A 6883-nucleotide genomic window follows, 5' to 3' on the forward strand; every position below is an offset into this window, starting at 1 on the left:
GAATTGGGCCTCGACACAGGACGCCAGCTCTCCCTTATTCCCCTCCAGGAAGGGAACGTAGGGGTTGGGAGTAGGCTAGGACAGGATAGGTTAGCCGAACTAAGACTGTAAAGGGGGTTAGGAGACGAATTATAGAGGGAAGTAAAAATAAAAATAAAACAAAAAAATAAGTTGGGGCGAAATTTGGATTTTTGCAAACTAAGGGAGTTGGTATGGACAGAGACAGGCAAAGGCGATAGGTTGGGAGGGAGACCGTATGGTAGGTCCGAGCCCGTCTTCCGAGTGGCCAGCACCACCGCACTCCCTCCACCAACCTCCTTGAACCAGACAAGAGGCCGGCCATCTTCATCGGCCGGCTGTTTTTACTGTCAGGCCTGTGCCGGTCGGATCATCTGCCGGCTGTTTTTGCTGCAAGGCCTTTGCCGGTCGTTCATCTGCCGGCTGTTTTTGCTGCAAGGCCTGTGCCGGTCGGATCGTCTGCCGGCTGTTTTGCTGCAAGGCCTGTGCCGGTCGGATCGTCTGCCGGCTGTTTGCTACAAGGCCTGTGCCGGTCAGCTTCACCAACGGCCTTGTTTTGCCATGCCATGCCTTGTCTGTCTGCCTTTGCCATGACCCCATGCCTGCTGCCCTTGTCTTTTGGTTCATTTGCCCCACCCTTTCATCACCATGTGCACCAGGATCATCGCGCGTGCTGCAGGGACTGCCCTGTAGGCAGCCGCATCACGGGACTGCATTGGCGGATTGCACCGTGTGTTCCATCCATCCATCCCACTCCTGACACCAGTGTTACGAATTCGTGCCCGCCGACGTGCGATCGGCCGCTTTCCACTAATAGCAACCGCGTCACCCACCGGATGGACAATTCAGTCGTGACTTTCCGGAGCTAACGCCGGAAACCAGTCACGGGTGGGTTTCTAATCCCCACCACGGCCGAGCCAATTGTCTACCCGCGCAAGATAGGGTCACTCGCCAACTTCGATATACCTAAGTACCTGCGCGGGCAGCCGACCGGGCGACCGTACCTCGACGCAGGTCGGCTTGGGACACGAACCGCTTAAGCGGTCGGTTTCATTCTGCAGTGATAACCGAGCGGGTATTATCGCCCGACCTCGCCGGATCCGATTCTATTGAACGGGTGTTTAAACCCCAACTATTTATTCCACGATGCAAGATGGCATTTCCAATATGGTTAAAGGAGGACGTGACGAACGGGGTACATTTGAACAAAGCACATTTATTTTACACATGCACGTATGTACAGCCAACACGTATACAGGCAAACAAAAGCAGGCAAACAAAAGCAAGGGAAGCACTACGACCAAATATGGTTATTATTAATGTACAGTCACTTAACAGTCTTTACTTGTCAGGACACGGCACCACAAGATTCACTCAAAAGGAAGGAAAGGGCCACTCTCAGAGACGAGAGTGGCAGACAGGATCCGTGGACCTTTATAGTGCGTGAGCCTTGGTTGACCGAATGGGCTCGCGAGACCGATGCGGCTTACCCGCACCCTCGTGGTGCGACGATGGGCAGGTCGCGACGTCTGCTCCCCACGGCCACCAGGACAGCCGCGCCTGATTGCGGCCTTGCGACGATGGGCAGGTCGTGACGTCTGTTTCCCACGGCCACTAGGACAGTCGCGCCTGATTGCGGCCTTGCGACGATGGGCAGGTCGCGACGTCCACTTCCCACGGCCACCAGGACAGCCGCGCCTGATTGCGGCCTTGCCAAGGCGAGGTGATCCGGGCCCCGGCCGGCAACGCAGTTTGAGAGGAACGAATGGGTCTTTTAGTGCTCTGTCAGAGTTGATGCTCTATAAGAGTTGATGCATGATAAGAGTTGATGCTCTTACTACCCCGTCCGCTCCTCAGCGATGCGCGAACTGTGCCGAGGTCCAATCACCTCAGACTGCCTTGGCGCTGGCAAGCTCTCCCCGGCTGTGGTCTCCACGCAGCTCCTTGGCTTTCCCCGACTGACTCTCTCCAGACTTCAGGGTCCACTCGGCTCTCCAACCCCTCCAGACTGCCACGAAGCTCCGTTCTGCTCGCCTTTATATAGGGCTGGGGAGACGAGATTTGGCCTTTGCTCTCTGACCCTTGACCCTGCGCGGAAAGCGGACATTGTAGGAATCATCGAGCCTTTGACCTCCGACCCTTCCCGGAGAGCAAGCTGACATGGTTGAAATCACCAACGCTCTCTGACCTTCGACCCCTCCCGGAGAGCGAGCCGACGTGGTTGAAATCACCAACGCTGCACGGCGAGAGAACCCTTGCCTCTGCCTGCAGCGATGTCGTTTGATTGGATCCCGCCGCTGCTGGCACAAAGATGGCGTCGTTTCGGAAACGAAGGTGAGGCGATGTTTGTGGTGTGGAGTTGTTGACGGTTGTGGAGGTAAAGGGGCGAAGGTGGTGGTGGCTTGGTTGTCGTCGTTTGGGAACGATGTTAGTGGTGGCGATTTGGTTGTGGTGGGCGGTAGAGGCAATCGTGGTTGCGGTGATCGTGGCATGGTTGGCGTTGTGGTGATTTGGTTGTTGAGGTATGGTTGGTCCAAAATAACGATAGAAAAAGAAAAACCTACCTCAAAGAATCACAGCTCTGTGACACGAATATCCCATTAAACAACGGTGGGGAAATCTAACTGAACACAGACTTATCGATCTAACTGAACTACGGACCTTTATGGTGTTCTGCGAATTTCCACAGCCGTAACAATATACATGTGTGCATAAATGTGTGTATTGTTTGTGAATGTCTTCACAGCTGTGGAGGAACTCTGGGTAGGGCCTGAAGCAGCAAAGGACTTATCTTGCGTAGCCTATCATGGTTGCTTTATGCAGTTTTCCTCGGCTATAAGAGCCTGGGAGGAGTTGACAAATACATAACTGATTCAAACCTGGTAACTTGATGAGGCTGCAGGGCACAAATTGAGTCCCATCACAGTGCTTGCTGCACGACCTGCCAGCAACAAGTGTCGCCTGCCATGCGAGCACATTATCTCTGCCTTGCTGATCACCAGTCAAGAAATTTGCAGCCAGGAATATTAAATTCCATCAAAGAAGCACACTGACTATGACATGACCCCGACGTCATGTACATAAATTATACGAACACATCACCAACAAACTAAGAGGCATCCAAATGGTACTCAAGCCTTTGCAGACTGAGATTGAAGACTGAGTATAATTTATATACATGACATCAGCGTCTTGGCAGAGTCAGTGTGCTTCTTTGGTTGAATATGTATATATATATATATATATATATATATATATATATATATATATATATATATATATATATATATATATTTACGAATTCTGCCGGTTCGGACAGCCACGCACGACCGCTTAAGGCCCAACCACAGTCGCGTGTCCGCCGAAAACCGGAATTCAGTCGTAGCTTTCGGACAACTCTGGAAACCTGCTACGGATGCCTTAACGCACCATAAACTGTCAATATTCTGTCCATGCGGTACAGGGTTAATCACCGAATCTCGACATACCTAATTATCCGCGCAGACAGAAGTACCGAGACTTTATAGATCGACGGAACTCACACGGAAACGAGCCGCTAAGCGCACTCGTTCCGTGTGCAATGCCGAGCGGTTTTAATCGCCAAGTTCTGACGAACCAATTGACCACTTTAATTGGCTTTAATAGCCGGCTAATTTCCCGAATGCGCCGTGGAAGTCAATGGGAGGAAATGACGCAACGAGCAGGTTGACATTCAAACAATGGGGACATTTATTTCGACAGGCAAGCAATCAATGGGGGAAGGGGACATGACACAAGCAAAGCCTACAGCCGATGTCTATATATTATGTGCAGGCATGCACTTAACCAACAATTCTACTTACAAAGACAAGGCGCCACAGACTTTCATACAAAACCCAGGAAAAGAAACTGGCTCGTGAGCCTTTATTCCAATTTGGAGCCTGGATGACTGAGGGCTCACAAGAGGCCATGCAGGTTACCTTGCTGCCCCTTGTGGCGACTCGAAGGTCTTCGGGTCGGTGACCGTGGATTTTCCTGTTTGGCCCTTGTGTCGCTACGCGCCAGTCGCTTAGCGGCCGGGCGGCTTGAGCAGCTTGCCGAGCGGCTTGCTCGGTTCCCCTCGGTCGTCCGGCCTCTACTGCGGCCTGGTCCGTCGGGCCTGGCAGGCGACAAGCTCGGAGGAGTAAACGGGTCTTTTTGCTCTTTTAGAGTTGATGATCTTCGTGTCCCGTTCACTACCTCAGCGTCGCTCGACCGTCTCAGGGCCGTTCGCCCAGATCCCGACACAGCTGCTCGACTCCAGAGAGGGACGAATATCCCAAGTGTCCGCTTCTCCGCGCTGCCGCCACCGTCTGCCTCCTCCCGCGAATACATTCTCCGTGTGCCTTCCTCTCCCGCGACTGCCCGTCTCCAGAGAGCGATGAATCTGTTTCCTCTCCAACGACTGCCCATCTCCAGAGAGCGATGAATCTGCTGAATAAGCCCCGAACTCGTTCGAGCTCCGCCCTTATATTGGCCCGGGGCGAGCTGCCCTTCGACCGTTCACCTGAGGCTGGGCTCCGCCCACTTCTCACCTCTGACCTCTTACCCCTGGTAAGCCTTGCTGGGAACCCCTTGTTTGACGTCGCGGGTTGGTGTCGGGGAAACCCTCGTTTTGATCCGATTATGTAAATCGGCTCACGCACAATGGTGGCTGGTGCGGAGGGAGCATTGTTTGTCATTGATGATAGCATTTTTGTAGGAGATGACGGCGTTGCGATGTTTGTAAGAGATGATGGCGTTGTGATGTTTGTAGGAGATAATGGCATTGTGATGTTTGTAGGAGATGATGGCGTTGCGATGTTTGTTGGAAATGATGGCGTTGCGATGTTTGTTAAAATAAAGACAGAGAAAGAATAACAGCTACCTCAAAGATTCGCAGCCTGGCACACAAATAATTCCCTTTACACATCGGTGGGGATTCTCACCTGAAACACTTATTGAAATAACTGATCTTCGGGGAACCTGAATGGTGTTTTGTGAATTTCCACATCCGCAACAATATATATATATATATATATATATATATATATATATATATATATATATATATATATATATATATATATATATATATATATATATATATATATATATATATATATATATATAGTGTCCCAAAACAAATAAACAACTTTTAAAATGCTTCGTTTGATCCAAAAAAGCAGTAATTTTGTCACTATTGCTTCATTTCTTGTTGCAGAGACCCTGAAGTTTATTTTGATACCAGGCAAGCACCAGAAAAATGCCAAGACTGACCGTACAACAATGGATGAAAATTGTTGAACTTTGGCACCAGACGAAGTGTCATACAGGTGTAATGTCTTTACTCGAGACATTTTGGTATCCACTTGCGCCATGCACCAAACTTTCGGACAATAAAGTGCACCATCGCAAAGTTTACCAATGTGGGAACCATCTGTGAGCTTCACAAGGTTCACAGTGGTCGGAAGAGGACAGGTCGTAGTGAAGAAAATGTGGAAATGGTGAGACAGGCGGTCGATCTGGGTCCAAAAAAAATCGATTCGACGACTTTCTGCCGAGACAAACATTCATAAGAGCACCGTTCAGAGGATCCTTCGCCAAGACATTCATGCCTTTCCATACAAAATTCAAATGGAAACGGTGCTTACTGATCAACAGAAATGCAAACGACGAGACTTTGCATTTCGGTTCTCAGGAAAGTTGGAGGAAGATGCAGACTTCCTCAAAAAACTTCACATGACAGACGAATGCCATGCTCACTTGTCCGGGGAGGTAAACAAGCAAAACTTTCGGTACTGGGGAACTGAAAATCCTGGTAATGCATCAACTGAACTGGTGCCTCGATCTGTTCTCGAAGTCACCATGTGGGTGGCGGTTGGTTGGTATGGGATAATTGGTACATACTTCTTTGAAGATGACCAGGGACGGTAAACCAGAGGAACTATCATGAAATGATTCAGGAATTCTATCTGCCTGAGCTACGTACTCAGGCCCGTAGGAGAAACAACCTGATCCAGATGAGAACCCAGTGGTTCCAGCAGGATGGGGCACCGCCCCATACAGCCAGGGAAACAAGACGTTTTCTCAACCAACATTTTGAGGGCCGCTTTATCTCCCTCTACGAAGACGTTGAGTGGCCACCGTATTCCCCTGACCTTACTCCTCCAGACTTCTTCTTGTGGGGGTATCTCGAGGACAGGATCTATGGAAACCCGAGGCCTCAGACTCTTGATCAGCTGAAGGAAAACATCCAACGAGAAATCCAGAACATTCCTCAGGAAACGTTTCCCAAAGTGATGGAGAACATGACAACGCGTTTGCAGGCAGTGATCGGACAACGTGGAGCCTACGTCGAACGTGTGGTCGAAAGGAAAACGACAATTCTCCACCAAAATTTAAATTTTGGTGTCAATTTTGACATTGGTACAATAAACTTCAACCTTTCACCTTTCTCTTCTTCTTCTTCTTCTTCTTCTTCTTCTTCTTCTTCTTCTTCTTCTTCTTCTTCTTCTTCTTCTTCTTCTTCTTCTTCTTCTTCTTCTTCTTCTTTCGGCTCGCTCCCGTTAGGGGTCGCCACAGCGGATCAACCGTCTCCATTTCGCTCTATCCTCTACATCTTCCATTGACACTCCAACCACCCGCATGTTCGCCCTCACCGTATCCATGAACCTCTTCTTTGGCCTTCCTCTTCTCCTCCTGCCTGGCGGCTCCATCTTCAACATCCTTCTCCCGATATACTCCGCTTCCCTCCTGAGCACATGTCCAAACCATCTCAATCTCGCCTCTCTCACTTTGTCTCCAAACCGTCCTACCTGCGCTGTCCCTCTAATATACTCATTCCTTATCCTGTCCATCCTCGTCA

This window comes from Eptatretus burgeri, chromosome 1 (genome assembly GCF_056783735.1).
Source record: "Eptatretus burgeri isolate ZD-2024b chromosome 1, Ebu_testis_v1, whole genome shotgun sequence".
In the NCBI taxonomy this organism is placed as follows: Eukaryota; Metazoa; Chordata; class Myxini; order Myxiniformes; family Myxinidae; genus Eptatretus; species Eptatretus burgeri.